The sequence below is a fragment of the Benincasa hispida genome, chromosome 11, assembly GCF_027475165.1.
Source record: "Benincasa hispida cultivar pf3 chromosome 11, pf3_genome.v1.1, whole genome shotgun sequence".
Classification (NCBI taxonomy): domain Eukaryota; kingdom Viridiplantae; phylum Streptophyta; class Magnoliopsida; order Cucurbitales; family Cucurbitaceae; genus Benincasa; species Benincasa hispida.
The window spans coordinates 60,468,926-60,489,029 of NC_143488.1; positions in this window are offsets into that span (position 1 = coordinate 60,468,926).

Below are 20,104 nucleotides of genomic sequence, written 5' to 3' on the forward strand. Positions count from 1 at the left end.
AGCGAATCGATCAAATTTCACTAATTATTGAATACAAAGTTTACAGTAAACATACAAATAAATATGCATTTAAAATTAAATTACAATATGTTTGACTAGAAAAGGTTTCAAAAAATATCACCTTTATAGAACCTTTTCTTCACGATCCTCCCTCGAATGGAATCATGAACCTTTTGAAGAAAAAAAAAAAAAAAAAAAAAAAAAAAAAAAAACTCAAACCAAAACCCAGACACTACAAGAGTGAAACCTTAGTATTCTCAGGGTGAGAACCCAAGAGTGGTGGGCTCTGACTCTTTTGGTTTAAAAGGGAATATTAATTTGGAGGAGAAAGAAGATTGAGAATTTTTTTCACAAACAACTCAAAGATACAGAACTCTTCTGTAAACCTCAATCGTCCAACAACATTAGCAACTAGAAGAAGAAAACATTTTTCTTTTTCTACTTGCCCAAAATTAACCATCGCCCACTCATGTGGGTGGAGAGAAAAAATGGGAAAGGGAGTTGTAACTCCTTTCCTTATTATTAAAATAACAATAATAATATAATATAAATAAATATGATAACTAACTTATCATATTATATTTACATTAAATTATATGTTATATGAAATATAAAATTTAACATATAGTTTTAATATTATATTACATATAATATAAACTATAGTTTTTTTTTCTCTATTATATGACATGTAATATAAATCATATTTATATTAAATTTAACAACTATGAATCACATTCATTGAAAATATATTTGAATCTCATTTAAATATTTATTTCCTCCTATTAAGCTATAATGTATCAAATACATTATGACAATTATATCATATATAATTGAAATAATTTAATTATATCCTATATAATTAAATCTCTCTATTAATTTGAACAATTTAGATTAATCAAAAAACAAATTCTTAACTAAATCCTATTGAGCTACCAATAGGACCTCATGGATCTGTAGTTTGAAGCTCCAACGGTACATGAATAATTAATTAAAATCTTTAATTACATTATTCACCATCCGTTAACTATCGAGCACTCCACTAAAGACCGACAACTTCACTCTTCGCACTAAAGATATACTTTGTGTCCATTGGATATAACCAATTAACAGTACAATGATCCTTCATAAATTGCTCGTAAGTATAGCTGGGTCAAATTACCGTTTTACCCCTATAGTTACATCTAATTTCTTAAGGACCACTGATTCCTCTAATGAACAATAGATCATAGTCCTACTATGACTAAACCCCTCTTGGCTAGGAGAGGGTGTGACGCCACATTGTTTAAGACCCGGAATCAGCCTTAAAGGAGTGATTTATCTACTTTCCCATGCTTCAGGGAAGGAGTGAATTCCATCTTGTGTAGCTATGTTCCTAGCTCCTCAATTAGACGAATCTCCAAAATGGTAGGCTTGTTGAGTCGGCGATCTGGTCACTTTTACCCATACAAATTAAAGGATCGCCCTCATAGGCAGGAGTTCACAACTCACTCAGGATTCAGGTCATGTTACCTATGGTCATCTTAGTGAAATGTAAGTCTCTATTATGAATAGTGTTATATAATGAGACTAAACATTTCGTGGTCCGATTTTATACAAACTTCTTTGTATAGAATATCCCCACTCGCATGTCTAATATATGAATGATTAGGATCAAATCATTTATAGCACTTTACAACAATTGTAACACCTACAAAGCGGGACATACTCATAGTGTCACTAGGATAAGGTACCCAACCTTATCCATCTACTACAGACCATTTAGGTTATGACTTAAACATAATCCACCCGTATGTCTCCACATAGATGTTTAAGTTACAATGATAATTTTGGATGTTAGTTTATTGGTTTGTGGTTAATGCAACTAAAATATCACATATTTTATAGACAATGAATAAAATATCCAATTTCTTAGGATTAGCCTCAAGCACATGTGCTGAGCAACCCTAGATTCTGAAATGACGTAAACTAGTTTTACAACCATTCCATAACTCCAAAAGTGTTCTGGCAACACTCTTGGAGGGAACGCAATTCAGGATGTACGCTGCAGTCTCTACTGCATAACCCCAAAACAAGTTAGATAAGAAAGCGTAACTCATCATAGACCGAACCATGTACAAAAGGGTTCAATTTCTCCTTTTTGATACACCATTTTGCTGAGGTGTACCAGGTATTGAGAGTTTGGATACTATTCCATGTTCTATCATATAGTTATGGAATGTTAAATCCATAAACTCTCCACCTCGATCAGATTGAAATGTTTTAATCGTTCTATTTAATGCATTTTCAACTTCAGCCTTGAATTCTTTGAACTTTTCAAAAGATTCAGACTTATATTGCATTAAATAAATGTACTCATATCTTGAATAATCATCAGTAAAAGTGAAATATTCATAACCTCCCCTAGCTTTTACATTCATCGGACCACAAAGGTCTGAATGTACTAGCTCTAGAGGTTCTTTGGCCCTATAATCTTTTCCAGTAAAATGTCTTTTAGTCATCTTGCCTTCAAGGCATGACTCACACACAAGTAAAAATTTTTCTTCTAACTCGTTTAGAAGTCTATTCTTCACCAACCTCTGGATTCTATTGAGATTAATGTGTCCTAGCCTTAGGTGCCAAAGTTGGGCATTTTCCTTAGGAGAAATTCTAAGTCTCTTATGTTGAGTTACAACAGTTTTAAACATCTCTATGTTATGGAGGACATTTGTTGCTAACGGCCTTAGCACATACAAATTGTTTTCCAGTTTTGTAGAATAAACATCAACACCGTTCTTTGTAATAAACACTTTATTAAAAGAAAGTTAATTTGATAAGATTGTTCTAACAAGCACTTTACATAAACTAAGTTCATTTTCAAATCAGGAACTACAAATACATCATTCAAAATGAGAAATTTGTTCTGTAAAGTCAACCGAAGATCTCCCACTATCACAGTTGAGACGACGTGTCCAGTTCCAACTCACATCGTCATCTCACCAACATCAAGTTTCCGCAAGGAACTAATTCCCTGAAATGAAGAACAAACATGGTTAGTGGCCCCAAAGTCAATAATCCAAGCAGAATCATCATTCTCCACTAAACAAGTTTCTAAGACAAGCAAATCATATTTACCTTGTTTGACTTTCTTCTTTTTTTGTCAAATATCTGGGGCAGTTTCTCTTCCAATTCCCATCTTGGTTGCAATGGAAACATTTTCCTTTATCAACCCTGACAGGTTGTCTACCCCTTGGTGTAGTAACTCTTGATTTAGTAGTAGCCTTCCTCTTTCCACCCTCCTTCTTCTTCCACTTTTTGGTGTCGGAGGAAGAAGGTACAGACTTAGTTTCAGAGGTCGAACCGTTGTAGAACTTTTTAGAAGATGAAGTAACATTTGGTTCACCCTTTTTCTCCTTGCTTTTCAACAAGGATTGGAAGGTTTGTATCTCGTTGAGCAGGGTAGTTAGGTTGTAGTCAATGTTGTTCAAAAAAACATTACTACGGAAGTGTAGGAAACTTTCAGGTAAAGATTCCAGTATAATGCTAACCTGGCTAGCCTCATCGATGTTTCACCCGTTCATCTCCACCATGTTGAAGTGGATCATCATGTTGAGAACGTGTTCTCGAATAGATGCCCCTTCTTGCTTACGGGCATTGAAGATGTACTTCAGAGCGTCGTGCCTGAGCTGTGCAGACGGTTGTCCGAACATTCCCCTCAGGGACTCCATGATCTCATGGGCTGTGAGCATGGGCTCATGCTTCTTGCCCAAAGCTTCGTTATGGCTTGCCAAGGTATACGCTCGGGCCTTTTCGTTTGTCCTTGTCCAGTGCTCATATGCTTCCCGAATGTTTCGAGGAGCATTGGGAGGTGGAAGAGGAGGACACTCCTCCATGAGGACAAAAGCGAAGGTCATCGATGATTAAAATAGTGTTGATCGTGTTTTTCCAGCTAGCGTAGTTTCACCCGTTAATTTATCGGCAGTTAGACTAAGAGTAGTGGTAGCCATTTTAAATTTGCTGAAAAAGAACAAACTACTTTAGTCTACTTGCATTAAACCACTTTTTAAAAAATCAATCAATTTTTAGCAAAATAGTCTAGTATACCCTAAGTGACATCTATTTTGCAATGATGTTTCAGTGAGACAGGACAAAAGTCACCGTAGGGTGATCAAGTGCCCTTTCATTAAAATGAAACATTCTCAACCATTAGACAAAAACAACTCCTTGTAACTGTAACTAATAGTCACCATTGTTTGGTCCAGAATTTGTTAACATCCTTAACAATTATATGTAAGTGTAACTCCTCATTTTAGGTTCTAGAGTCCTGCTCCAATGAGCCAACCGTAGGGAAAAGACAATTAGAACAAGAGACTAAAGCAACCCTATCCATTTCTGAAGATCAAATAAAGCTTTATGCAATACAACTATCCTTTAGGGGGACACCCACGACGCCTCGAGGCGATGCATGAAACTTTATTCAATCTAATGAGAGAGACCGAGGGATGTGTTGTCACCCATCTCGCTCCCACTTACTATAAATACTCTCTCCATTCACCTTGGTATTTGGTGCGCGAGGATTGGAAGTCAATTTTACTCAACGACCAAAATCCCGTGGACGCGGTATGCGATGCATGTTCCTAAGATATGCGTTGATAGTCATGCGTCGATGGTCATGCGTTGGAATGAAAAATGCATTAACGAATGTGTGTGATGACCATGCGTCCTGCCATAAGTTTTCTTGTGCTGGAACCAAGTATAATTCTAATGCAAGTTTCTTGGGTAATTCGAGGTCGAACACAGGGACTTGTAACTATATGTTTGCGGTGATGTGCATGCGGCGGTATAAATAAAAGAATGGAGGGGATATTGCTAAGTTAATCCTACTCCTACTTCTATCTAACAAACAACGCAATGAAAATATGCATGAAAGGTAGAGATGCGACAAACCTTGACATGAAATAAATGTGTGGGAAAATAGATAAAATGCGGAGATGTTTTCATTGCAATACTTAAGAGTGATCGCAAGGGCAACCTTAGTCAACGCAAGCCATGCGATCATGCAATACACATACAATAGTAAACCACCTCTCGGTGCGAATGCTACGGCTTCTATTGCTAGAACGCATGCGATATATACGCTAAGTCTACAGGGTCTACACATAAGCCTCTATTCCTATTTATGCGATGACAAAGTGACATCCACACAAATATGCAACCATATAATATCATTCATATTCCTAGGGTGCATGCGATGCAGGTTAACAAACGACGCTTATCTCTAAGTTCCTTGTTCTTGTCTATGCGTTCCAATCCGCTGTCTCGAGTCTTAGATTTGGGTTTTAGACTACTTTCTCAAGTATGCCTAAATGTGAATGATGCGCTCATAGAACAAGGTAATGGCATGAACTTGGCTGACCTAAGCTTATTCCTATCTCTAGTGAACAACGTAAATATTGCTTAATGCGTCCAACCACTTACCCTCTCGGGCAGTTGATTGTTGCTGACTTCACTCATAGACAAGCAATGCATTAGCCTCTAGACAGGCGTTGCAGCAGCTTCACACTAAGCAAATAAGATTATTCACATACTCGCGCAACGCACACCTCTCGGTGGGTTGCTTCATGCTTCATATTCCTAATCCACATGACTAAGTATGCAATACCCAAGCACTCCCACTAAGTGTTGTAATGAAAGTAAAGATTCTAAGCAAGAAGATGGAGATGGAGTCGAAGGAATAGAGAAATGCATTGAAAACACATTGTATTAATTTCTTAATTCAAAGTGTCATATAATACAATATAGGAAAAGAAAGGAAAAATAAATGACCGGCTGGAAGCAAAACTTTGCTTCCAGCGGATGTGCGTCAAGGCTGCTAGTGGTGCCATGGATGGGTGGAGGAGCTGACTCTCTTGAGATCTAGCTTCGGTTGAAGGCTTCGGTCGTCACTCGGAATGGATGAAGGAGGTGAAGAACTCTTAGCCATCTTCTCACGCAGTTTTTCTGGATTGCGGGGAAAGTCCCCGATTCACAAGTATTCTCCCCCGGATCGTTTAAAATTTTTCTCATCGAATTCTATTTATAGAGTTTGGATCGCCAAAAGCATTAATTGGACTGCTCTGAGTCTGACATTTGGTGCGTCAGTCCTTTCTGAACCTCTACCACCAATGGCACGATAGGTGAAATGTCAACATCAGCTTTGGATTTTCTCGAGATAGATGCGTTGATGCATTCATTCCACCTACCTTGCGTTGATCCCATTAGAATGCGTTGTTGCGTAGCCGCAATCATTCAATGGCCGCATTCGCTTAACACCGCAACTCTACATGGTGACTGCAATTACTTGACGAGCGCAACTCCCATACGATGGACGCATACGGCTGATTACCGCAACATCCATGCGTTGATCGATGCGTTTGCCCTTGCGATGGAGTGTTTCTCCACATGTGGTCGTCTATGCGGTGGTCCGGTTTCCGCGTTTGCGTTCATTTCCTACATTAGCTACAAAAACAAAACATTGAATGCATAATTAACGCAAAGTAATGTGTTAGCTATGATTTGACATGATGATCGACGCAAACTCATATTCTCGTGAATTCCTATCATGATCGATGCAATTTCTGCCTAACAAACTTCATAATTTTAAGTAAAAAGACTAAGATGGCATGCATTTCTGCATGTCATCAGTATTGACTTACCCAAATGCCACACGTAGGGGGACACCCACGGTGCCTCGAGGCCGAAAGTAGATCTCACGATATGAACTTTTAGGGAGAAACATATAGAGGCAAAAATGAAGTATCATATACCCCACTTTCCTCCCACTGAGTTTTCTACCTAGGGTTAATTAACTTAGGAAAATTCAGCTACTGATTTTATCTAAGTGTTTGTTTAATTTGCTAAAAAACAACTATTGTCTTTGATGATTAAATAATTTTGATTCAAGTCTCATTAAACTCTTTAATAGACTTTCATCAAACCTGCATGCATGTAACAAATCCATTTAACTCTTTAATAGCGATCTGAACGATAGCGAGAGGTTGCTGTCTAATTCTTCATGAGAACGAGAGATTTACAAAATAAGTGTTCTTCAAAGGTATATCTCTCATTCCTTTTGTATTTGTTGAAGAAAGCATGCTGTAATTTTGTTTAAGATTCATAACTGTTCTTGTATGTTTGTGAGTGCGTTTAATTATTTCACAATGGGCTTGGAAAGATCTTGCTTCCGTTCACTGGTTCTCTTAAATAAGAGTGCCTTCAATTGGTATCAGAGCTAGGTTCTGATATTCATAATCCATTGCTGTATAGAATTGCATTTACTTTTATGGTGGGTGTTAAGCATGTCTACATTCAGTTTAAGTGTTAAATATGTTTGTGGATGTGGATTAATGGGGTTTTCGAGATGATTGCCTTTGGTTATTACTTTCTTTTACATTTTCAAAGTTATTTGTAAGGGCCCCTATGTTTTTAGGCATAGTAACTTGCTATTGAGTCTGTAATTCAAAGAGTTTGAATATGTTTGAGTCGCTCGTGATGAAGCTTTAAGGCATGGAGATGCACATTACTTCGAGGAAGAAGAAGACCAAGAGTTGGTCAGTTCGTGTAAACGATAGGGGTAAATGATCGTTGAGTATGGGATACTCATTGCAAGGTAGACATGCACGCACTAAACGATCGTGTAGGTCAACATGCTTCATCACATTCACTGACTACATGATCGCTCAGTAAATGTTACCGCTTGTTCTTCGATCGTCTAGACGATCATGCTTCATAGCATAGTAGTTGTCTACACGATCGTTTAGACTTGCATTTAAACTTGGTGCGTTGCATGATCGAGTGGCCTTTATGCTTCATCACATAGTCAAAGGTACTCAATCGTTGCTACACGATCGTGGATACTCGACCACTTTTGCTAAACGATCACAAAGAAGGCTTCGCCTGGACGATTCAAGACCCAGATCGCTTGTTGAACCGGTTTATTCGATGGTTTAATGTAATAGATAGATTTAATTTCCAGTTTTGAGGCTAATCATCCCAGTCCATTAATTTTTGGTAAATGTATATGAGATGTATGTTTAATTGTATGTCATATAGTATGCCATATAGTTTATATCCCACCATAGGTTATGCAATGGTCATGCATCATCTCTATGTTGTAAGAGTTATGATATAGTAGTTTGCATGATTAAATTACTTAAGAACATGCTCATGCATCATATAATATAAGAGTTATATTTATGCATGCATTAAGCATATTCATGCATCATCTTTATATTATAAGTGTTATAGTATAAGGGTGTATGTAAGATGTATGCTTAGTCCATTACTTTTTATATAAAAGTTATATATAGTAATGAATGGACATTGCATGAAGCATGACACATAGGTTAAATTTATAAGAGTTATAAATACCTATTCTAGCTAAGCAATGTGGATGATTTTTGTTGTTTCTTTTATAAGAGTTATAATGGAAATTAGAACTAAAATTAATAAGAAAGACATGCATGCAAACTTAGACTTGAATCATGTTTTTTAAAAGAGTTTTAAAATTTGATGGAGATAGACCTAAGATCACAGCTCTAATGAGATTAGAAACCTAAGGTTTAATCTTTTAATCAGTTTAGTAGGATTAAAATGACTAATAAAAGATTAAATATGTACCAAATCTATCTATAAGGGACCTTTTATCTAAGGTAGGTTCTATCTAGGCTGGAGTACTTAATCTGACGGAAACGGAACACCCCTATCTGGGAACCTACCTGGAAAGGTGAAGTAGATAGATTTGATGCATGCATGCAAATTTGATGATAATCTGTTAAAGTGTTTAATGGGACTTGATTTGAACTTGTTTGATTATCAAAAGCAACTGTTGTTTAGCAAATTAAACTCACACTTAGATAAAATCAGTAGCTGAATTGTCTAAGTTAATGAATCTTTAGGTAACACATTTAGTGGGAGGTACTTGGGGTATATGATACTTCACTTAAATCTCTTCACGTTTCTCTCTAATGTTCACACCATGAGATCTATCCTCTGCCTCGAGGCACCCTGGGAGTGTCCCCCTAAAGGATGGTGTTTGGGTAGTCAATACCAAGGTGAATGGAGAGAATGTTCATAGTAAGTGGGAGCGAGACGTGTGACAACATATCCCACGGTTTATCTCATTAGGTTGGATAACATTTTTTGCATGACTCGAGGCACCCTGGGAGTGTCCCCCTAAAGGATGGCAGTTTTTGCACGACTCTTTATCTGATCTTCTATATAGGATAAGGTCGCTTTATTCTCTTGTCCTAATCCGCTTTTTCCCTACGGTAGGAGCATTAGAGCGAGAATCTAGGGCTTAAAATAAGGAGCTATACTTACACGAAATTGTTAAATGTTAACAGTTCTGGACTGAAAAATGGTGACTGTTAGAGTCAGTTATAAGAGTTGTTTCTGTCTAATGGTTGAGAATGTCTCATCCCAGTGACGGGGCACTTGATCACCCCACTGGTAACTTTTGTCCTGCTTAGCTGGGGTATCATTGCGAAAATAAATGTCTTCTCATTTAGAGTACATAGGAACTATTTTACTAAAACTAAAACTGGTGTTAAAAGTGGTAATACATAGACTTATTAAGTTTATTCATGTTTTTCAACAACATTAAAATGGCTACTGCCACATTAGCCCTATTAAGTGCCGATAAATTGACTGGAAAAAACTACGTTAGTTGGAAAAACACGATAAATACCATACTGATCATCGATGACCCTCGATTCGTCCTTACGTGGGAGTGTCCTCTTATTCCAACTCAGACTGTCGCTCGAAATGTTCAGAAGGCTTATGAGAAATGGACACGGGCGAACGAGAAGGCCCAAGCTTACATCTTGGCAAGTCTAAACGACGTTTTGGCCAAGAAGCATGAGCCTATGGTCTATGTGCGTGAGATCATGGAGTCCCTGCAGGAGATATTCAGACAACCATTTTGACAGCTTAAGCATGAAGCTCTGAAATGTATCTTCAACTCCAAAATGGAGGAGGGTACATCTGTTCGAGAACATGTTCCGAACATGATGGTCCACTTCAATGTGGCGGAGATGAATGGGTCATGCATCGATGAGGGCAACTAGATTAGCATAATTCTACACTCATTGCCAGATAGCTTCCAGCACTTTGTCAGCAATGTTGTGCTGAACAAAGTTGAATATACCCTTACAACTCTTCTCAACGAGTTGCAGGAATTTCAATCCTTACTGAAAAGCAAGGAGAAGAAGGTTGGTGAAGCAAATGTTGTTTCATCATCAAAGAAGTTCTATCGGGGTTCGACCTCAGGAACAAAGTCTGCACTTTCTACTTCTAACATTTCTAATACTTCTAAGACTTCTAATTGCAAACATTTTCCATTGTCAACCGACACTTGTCCTCATTGGTTGAAGGAGAAGAAGAAGGTTAAGGTCAAGGCAAAACAAGGTAAATATGATTTACTAGTTTTAGAAACTTGTTTAATGGAGAATGATGATTCTGCCTGGATTATTGACTCTGGGACTACTAATCATGTTTGTTCTTCTTTTAAGAAGATTAGATCCTGGCAGCAACTTGAGACTGGTGAGATGACAATGTAAGTAGGCACTAGACACGTCGTCTCAGTTGTGGCAAGAGGACTCTAGTTGACTTTATAGAATAAATTTATCATTTTGAATGATGTGTATGTTGTTCCCGAGTTAAAGTGGAACTTAATTTCTGCAAAGTGTATGATTGAATGTAAATATACTCTTAATTTTTTGGTGAATAAAGTTTTTATTATGAAAGATGGTGTTGAGATTTGTTCAGCAAAATTGGAAAATAATTTGTATGTGTTAAGGCCGTTAGCAACCAATTCCCTCCATAACATTGAGATGTTTAAAACTGTCGTAACTCAAAATAAACGACTTAGGGTTTCTCATAAAGAAAATGCCCAACTTTGGCACCTTTGATTAGAGCACATCAATCTCAATGGGATTAAGAGGTTGGTGAAAAATAGACTTCTAAGTGAGTTAGAGGAAAATTCTTTACCTGTGTGCAAGTCATGCCATGAAGGCAAGATGACTAAAAGACCTTTTATTGGAAAAGGTTATCGAGCCAAAGAGCCTCTAGAGTTAGTGCATTCAGACCTTTATGGTCCGATGGATGTGCGAGCCAGGGGAGGCTATGAGTATTTCATCACTTTTACTAATGATTACTCTCGGTATGGGTATGTTTATTTGATGTAACGGAAGTTAGAATCTTTTAAAAAGTTCAAATAGTTCAAGGCTGAAGTTGAAAACGCATTGGCTAAACGGATTAAAACACTTCGATCTGATCGGGGTGGAGAGTTTTTGGCTTCTAAGTTCCAGAACTATATGATAGAACATAGAATTGTTTCTCAACTCTCAGCGCCTGGTACACCTTAGCAGAATGATGTATCAGAGAGGAGAAATAGAACCCTGTTGGACATGGTTTGATCGATGATGAGTTACACTTCCTTACCGAACTCGTTTTGGGGTTTTGCAGTAGAGACTACAGCTTATATTCTCAACTAAGTTCCTTCCAAGAGTGTTTCCATAACACCTTTGGAGTTGTGGAATGGTTGTAAAGTTAGTTTGCATCACTTCGACATATGGGGTTGCCCAACACATGTGCTTGAGGCTAATCCAAAGAAATTGGAACCATGTTCGAGGCTGTGCCTATTTTTAGGCTACCCTAAAGGTACATGAGGGGGTTACTTTTATGATCCTAATGAAAACAAAGTGTTTGTGTTGAAAAACGCTAGCTTCATGGAGGAGGATCATATGAGGGAGCACAGTCGTGTTGCATGAACTTTCCAACGAAACTACTCAACAAGAGTTATTGAAGGGCTTGCTACATCAACAAGAGTTATTGATGGGAGTTCATCTGGTAGGTCAAATCCACCTTAAGAGTTGAGGTAATCTCGACGTAGTAGGAGGGTTGCGAACCCACCTGTTCGCTATATGGGTTTCACTGAAATCTTGGCTATGGTAGCCGATGGCGAGGTTGAGGATCCGTTGTCTTATCAGAAGGCAATGGAGGATGTTGACTGGGATGAATGGGTTAAAACCATGGATCTCGAAATAGAGTCTATGTATTTCAACTCAGTATGGGATCTTGTAGATCAATTTGATCGGGTTAAACCTATAGGTTGTAAATGGATCTACTAGAGGAAACGAGGTGTTGATGGGAAGGTGTAAACCTTCAAGGCTAAACTTGTGGCAAAGGGTTATACCCAGGTGGAAGGAGTTGACTATGAGAAGACTTTCTCGTTTGTTGCCATGGTGGAGTCTATCCGCATCCTCTTATCCATTGCCTCATATTATGACTATGAGATATGGAAAATGGATGTCAAGACTGCCTTTCTGAATGTTAATCTTGAAGGAGACCATTTATATGCTACAGCCCGAGGGATTCATAGCCCAAGGTTAAGAGCAAAAGGTTTGCAAACTGATTCAGTCCATTTATGGGCTGAAACAAGCGTCTCAATCTTGAAACATTATGTTTGATACTACGATCAAATCTTACGGCGTTGACCAAAACGTTGATGAACCTTGTGCCTACAAGAAAATCATCAATGGTCAGTAGTTTTCCTAGTGTTGTATATAAATGGTATCCTACTCATTGGGAATGATGTACGTTTACTAACTTCAGTTAAGAACTGGCTAGCGACCCAATTCCAAATAAAATATTTGGGAGAGGCTCAGTTTGTTCTTGGTATTCAAATCTTTCGGGATCGAAAGAACAAATTGCTAGCATTGTCTCAAGCATCGTACATTAGCAAGATGTTGAACAAGTACTCGATGCAGAACTCTAAAAGGGCCTACTGCCTTTTAGGCATGGAGTTACATTGTCTAAGGAACAGTGTCCTCAGACACGTCAAGAGGCTGAGGAGATGAGACGGGTCCCTTATGCACTGTCGTTAACAGTTTGATGTATATGATGTTATGTTCTCGACCTGACATCTGCTAAGCTGTGGGGATAGTCGGTAGATATCAGTCTAATCTAGGACAGGGTCACTGGACCGAGTCAAGAACATCCTCAAATATCTTTGGAGAACGAGAAACTACATGCTCGTGTATGGATCTAAGGATTTGATCCTTGCTGGATACACGGACTCTAATTTTCAGACTGATAAAGATTCTCGAAAATCCACTTCAGGATCAACGTTTACTCTTAACGGAGGGATTGTAGTATGACGAAGCACTAAACAGGGATGCATCGGTGACTCCACGATGGAGGCCAAGTATGTAGTGGCTTGTGAAGCTGCTAAGGAGGTTGTTTGGCTCAGGAAGTTTCTGACTGATCTGGAAGTTGTTCCAAACATGTCTAAGCCCATTACCCTTTATTGTGATAATAGTGGTGTTGTGGCGAACTCCAAGGAGCCTAGAAGTCACAAGCGCGACAAACATATAGAGCGGAAGTAATCTCATCCGCGAGATTGTGCATCACGTAAGACAAGTAGAATATTGTTGGGGTTGATGCCCTAAATCTCGTAGGATTCTGTAGTTTGTAAACACCTGTATGAACAAACACTTGTGATGTAATAATATGAGTTATTTTCTTCACAATTGTCTATGTAATATGGGATATTTTAGTTGCATTAACCACAAACCAATAAACTAAAATCCCTGGTTATCGTTGTAACTTAAGCATGTATGTGGAGACATACAAGTGAATCATGCCTTAAGTGATAACCTAAATGGTTTATAGTATATGGATAAAGGAGGAAAATCTTATCCTAGTGACACTATGGATACTACTCACTTTCTAGATGTTACAAGTGTTGTAAAGTGCTATAGATGGTCTGATCCTAATCATTCATGTGGAGATATGCGAGCGGGGGTGTCCTATACAAAGGAGTTTATATAAGACCGGACTACGAAATGTTTAGTCTCCTTATATAACGCCGTTCATGACAGAGACTTTCATTTCCTTAGGATGACCATAGGTAATATGACCTTAATCTTGAGTGAGTTGGGAACTCCTGCCTATGAGGGTGGTCTTTTGATTTGCATGGGTACGAGTGGCCAGATTGCCGACTCAAACCTACCACTTTGAGGATTCATCTGATTATGGAGCTGGAAACTCAGCTATACAAGATGGAATTCACTCCTTCCCCGAAGTAGGGGTAAGTAGATAGATTTCTCCCTTAAGGGCTTATTCCGGGGCTTGAATGATGTGTCACCACACACTTTCTCATGGCCCAAGAGGTGTTCACTCATAGTAGAACTATGATGTATTGCTAATTAGAGAAATCGGTAGTACTTAAGGAGTTAGATGTAACTACAGGGGCAAAACGTAAATTGGCCCAGCTGTACTTACGAGCGATCTGTGAAGGGTTATCGTACTGTTGATTGGTTATATCTAATGGACACAGAAATATATCTGTAGTGAGAAGAGTGCAGCTGACGGTCATTAGTGGAGTGCCCGACAGTTAACGAATGGTGGATTTCGTGATTAAAAAGTTTAGTCAGTTATTCACGTACCATTGGAGCTTCAAGCTACAGGTCCATAAGATCCCCTTGGTAGCTCAATGGATTCAAGTTGAGAATCAGTTTTTGGGTTAGTTTGAAGAGTTGAAATTAACAAGAGAGAATTTGATTATATATGATATAATTAAATTGGTTCAATTATATGTGATATCATTGATGTGATGTATGAGATATATTAATTAGAGGAATTTGATATAAATATGATTTATATTAAATAAAGGAGAAAAGAACTATAGTTTAAATATTACATATGATGTGATATTAAAATTATAGGTTATAAATATAATATGATAAATTAGTTATTGTATTTACTTATATTAAACAATTATATGATAATTGTGGTTGATTATTTTCTCCATTAACTGTGAAGGTGGGAGGTTATTTTTAGTTTTGGATAACTGAAGGATAAAATGAAAAGTGTTTTCATTTTTGGTTGAGGGATCACTTCATTAGTGAATGACTAATCGTTTACTCACGAGAGACAAAGCGATAGAGCGACACTTACTAAACGATCGTCTAAACGATCAGTGTGATTTACTAAACGATCGTGTGCTAGTGAGATTTACTAAACGATCAAGCATTCTCAGTCTATGCGATAGATAGAACTTTCTCCCACTTGCTTGATCATGCAGTTCGATCGTTTCCTTCCTCCATCCTTTTACCAAATTCACACAGAGCCCACATCTCTTGGATTCTCACTCCGAGAATACCAAGGTTGCCGAATGGTTGTGTCGAGGGGTTGCTGTGCGTGGATCAAACAGTTCGTGATTACTAGACGATTGGCTAGGCGATTTGAACGATAGCAAAAGGGTGTTGTCCAATTCCTCATGAGAATGAGAGATTTACATAAGAAGTTTTCTTCAAAGGTATGTCTCTCATTCCTTTTTTATTTGTTGAAGAAAGCATGTTGTAATTTTGTTTAAGATGGATAACTGTTCTTGTACGTTTTTGAATGCATTTAATTCTTTCACAATGGGCTTGGAAAGATCTTGCTTCCGCTCACTGGTTATCTTGAATAAGAGTTTCTTCAGATAGAACCTCTCTAAAAAAAGAAAATAAAAGACTAACTATTACAAAATTTAAGTCAATCGGTTTGGAACAGGTGAGCTGGGTCTTGAATTGCTCGAACCGAACCGCCTTTCAAAGAACACCTTGTAGCTGATCGTGTAATAAACACACCATGCGGAGTATGAAATACTATGTGATCGTGTAGCTAATGACTATGCAATGAGCATGATAGTCTACGTGATCGTGTAGCACGCAACCATACGTCGAGTATCAAAATACCGCGCGATCGTTCAGCAAGCGAGTGCCTATGCGATCTTGTAGTAAAAGATGATATGCGATGAATAAGTAGGCAGCTACATCTGAAGAATAAGCAAGTAGCTGACCAGTCGATGATATGCGACGAAACGTGTAGGCAATCCACAAGGACTTATGCAACCATAGGTACCGAACATTCATCGCATAGGCACAAAGGCGTGTCTTCATGACTTTCTGAGCATCTCTAAGCGAGGTTTTTCATTATTCATCCAAGTTATAAGGTAAAATGGCTAAATGTAGATGATGCGATGAACTTAGTCATGATGCGATAAAATTACTAGTATGCAATGAAGTTAAGTTTATGCGCTACACTCAAAAGGGAGCAAATTATATTGATCAAGGGATCCTTCCTTATTTCAGGACAGACAAAAATAAGAAAGGCTTACAAACCCTTGGATAAGTAGCTTAAGACAGTGAGTGACAAACTTCTCGCTCCCACCGACCGACTGATGGAAATAGACTGACTACCAGAGATATTTTATAATCGTTTTTGTTAATGACTAGCTTCGCATATGATTTTCAACGCATAACCAATTCAACATGGTGTTTTTATACTATGATTTCTACAATGCAGGCTTTACTCATATATTAGTCGCATGATCCATGTTCTCAAATAAATGAGTTTTCATATGTGAATTTAGCATGCAATTTCAGTAACTTATGCCTATAAATAATACTTAATGTTTACAAGGCACTATGCGATGAAATGGAATCTACGAAGTATGATTAATTCCCATGAGTATTCTACTATCATAATTGTAATATGTTTTAAAAGTTTTGTGCCTTGTATAAGTCCTACTCCCATGTTGGTACCAAAGGTATGATAAAGTACCCAAGTTTCAGTTACATTAGGAATCCTTGACAATGAAGGTATGGTAAGGTGATCAGGACCCAATCCAGCTCTACGTGCACGTATGATTCATATTATCGACATTGATGAGATCGAGCAAAAGGGTTCTCCCATATATTCAGACAGAGGAATAGAGGTGCTTTACAGGATTAATAATAAGTTTCCTTTCAGGGTTTAACATTTGACTTGAATTTATGTTCTCTGTTTATTTTCAAACCCTGAAGACGATAATGCAAATGTTTATTGAGAAACCATGTTTATGTTATTTATGTTGAAAGCATGTTTTATTCTAAATAGTCACTCATTGGGCATTCTAAGCTCATTATTTTTAATGTTTCCTCCCTAGGTAGCACTTGACATCCCAAAGCCTAGTAGTTTTGCTAGTCAGTCACTTCTCGAAAACTTCAAAAAACTTGAAGCTTAGGTAGCTCATCATGTCTTACTTAAACTTGGGTCTTATGTTCACACTGTGAGTAGTCAGGGTAGAGATCTTATAGTTATTGTAAATAGACTTACTGGACCCTTTAACTATGATGTATGTAAATAAGCATTCTGCTGTATGAGAATCTATATGTTTAAATTGCATTGGCTGGGTGGTAATGGTCTGTATAAGATAAATTGTTAATCAGGTAATGGGTTCACAAGTTCATGGAAATATGTTTGACTGTAATTGTCATATGAGGGTTGACAATTGTTGTCTTCACACCTCTTCTCGGATTAAGAGAGTAATTTGGAGAGGGGTGTGACAATAATTAACACCGAAATTCATATATTTAAGCTTTCTCAGTAGAATCTCGGGCAGGATTAACAACGAGATTCTATTATCCCAAATCTACCCAATTTTTCGCAAAAATTGATTTTTCCCAAAATCTAAAAATTTTGAATCAATTTGGAAACTCTATTTTAATAATTAGAAAACTGAATTTTGGAAATTCATATAATTATGAAAACATAATTAAAGATTTGAAAAAATATGTAATAATCTGATATAATATTTAGATATGTTAGAAAAAAAATGTGATCTTTTAACTAATTCTTGGTGGTCGATCTCATCCCAGACGAACCGAGAAAAACTATTTTTACGAGTTTTCAAAATGTGTGCTAGTTGTGTAAGGTGAAAACCTAACCGACTATTTCAGACAATTTTTTGCTTCTATTCCATTGTAATATTTAATATTTTAGTTCCAATCCCTCAATTTGTTTTCCGAACTTGCTATATTCCCCTTTGTAGTATATAATATTTTAGATACAATCCTCCAATTTTGTCAAAACTTGCTCTATTCCTTTTTCCCCTAGAAAGGTGTAAGGTGGGGAGAGCACCGTCCCATAATAGCTATGAAGACGAGTGATAAATGTAACATGTGCCGTGTTCGTAATTAGGGAATTAACTTCTAAGTCGGTTTAGTTTTGCTTTTTAGTCAAATCAGCCAAATCTATTAGTTCACCTCCACATTTAGGCAAAACCAACCAAACCAACTATTAGCGTAATTTATTTCTTTTTCTACTATTTTCTTTTATTATACTATTGGTATCTATTTATTCTATAATTGATTATATTCTATTAAGTTGATTACTCAATAATATACATAAAATTAATATGGTATTGCCCAAATTAATATGGTCGTTGTAATCCCCTGCCGCTGTTAGACTCACGCATCACCTAGATTCGCACCAATTTGCTATGTTTGGGCCGTACGTTTCCGTTAACTCCATTGCTCAAATTTGTCTGTGCACATCACGCTTTTGCTTTGATTTTACCTGAGAATTTTACAACACACAAAAGAAACGAAGTACATTCACAATGCAATTTAACAAGTTAAGCATGAAAACAAGGGAAAAAAATTACCTTGAAGAACAAGCTTTCTTTAAATTTCATTCTTCATAAGCAGATCTCCACATGTACGGGACGGCTCTAAAAAGTCTTCTCGACTATTCTCTTGGCAAGAATAGACTTGTAGGAGCCTCTTTTAAGAGATCAAGAGAATTTAAAGGAAAAATATTTTTGTAAATAACTCACTTCTTTATGTTATGAGATCTACAGAGAAAAGGCAGAGAGTCACGATTGTTTCCTGTGGAGGGTTCCTAGCACAAAGAGAGCTTGTATAACACGTGAAGTGAGATAACTTCCCACTTCCCATCTCTCTCCCACGTGGAAGTTATTGTTTAACTTAATTAAATTAGTTTAATTAAATTTGATTAAATTAAATAATCATTTAATTAATTAACTAATTAATTGATTTAATTAAATATCTTATATTTAATCAATGAATATTTAAATTATATTCAAATATTTATTTATATCATAACCTATAGTTTTAATATGAATCTTATTCACATTAGCTTTTAACCTATAGTTTGATTTGCATCTTATTCATGTTAATTTGTTATTTGAATCACATTCAAATACATTACATCTCCTATATTATATGGTTTAATTTAGAATTAACTATATATTATAATGTATCTATATAGAATTAACTATATATTATAATGTATCTATATAGAATTAACTATATATTATAATGTATCTATATATATTATGTTAATTGTATAGTACACAATTAACATATTATTTCCTAAATTAATTTGAACACTTCAAATTACTCTTTTAGAACAGTTAGTCCTTGTTAATTTGTTGTGAGCTAGCAGGAATACTTAATGAACCTATTGATTATAAACTTCAATGATTTGAGGTTAGTTAATTAAACTCTTTAACTAAATTAACCAACATTCATTAACTATAAAGTAAACCACTATAGACCCGTACCTACACTCTTATGCATTGTAGAATATATTGTGTCCATGGTTACAACCATTACAATTAAGTCGATTCTTCACGAGTTGCTCGTAATTACAATTGGGTTAAATTATTGTTTTACTCCTATAATTACCTCTATCCTTAAGTACCACTAATCCTCTCGTGAATAATTTGTTTATGGTCCAACTATAAACCAAGTTCCTCTCGAACCAGTGAGAGAGTGAGACCCCATTGTTCAAGGCTTAAAATCAGCACTTAAGAGAACTACTCATCTACTTACCCTAAGGCGAGAAGGAGTGAATTACATTTTGTGTAGTTATGTTTCCAGCTCCCCACTCGGTCAAATCTTCAAAATGGTAGGCTTATTAAGTCGTTGACTCAGGCCACTCTCATCATACAAATAGAAGGACGAGCCCTCATAGGCAAGAGTCCATAACTGACTCGGGATTGAGCTCGAGTTACATATGGTAATCCTGTGAAATATTAATCCCTTCCGTCAACAATGTTACAAAGACAGATTAATTATTTCACAATCCAGTCTTATACATCATTTGTAACAATTACAAAATGGATCGTATCCATAGTGTTACTAAGATAAGACACCTAAAAACTTATTCACATACTATAGACTCATTAGTTTATTACTTAAACATAATCCACTTGTATGTCAATTATATACCATTCAAGTTTCATGTAATTACC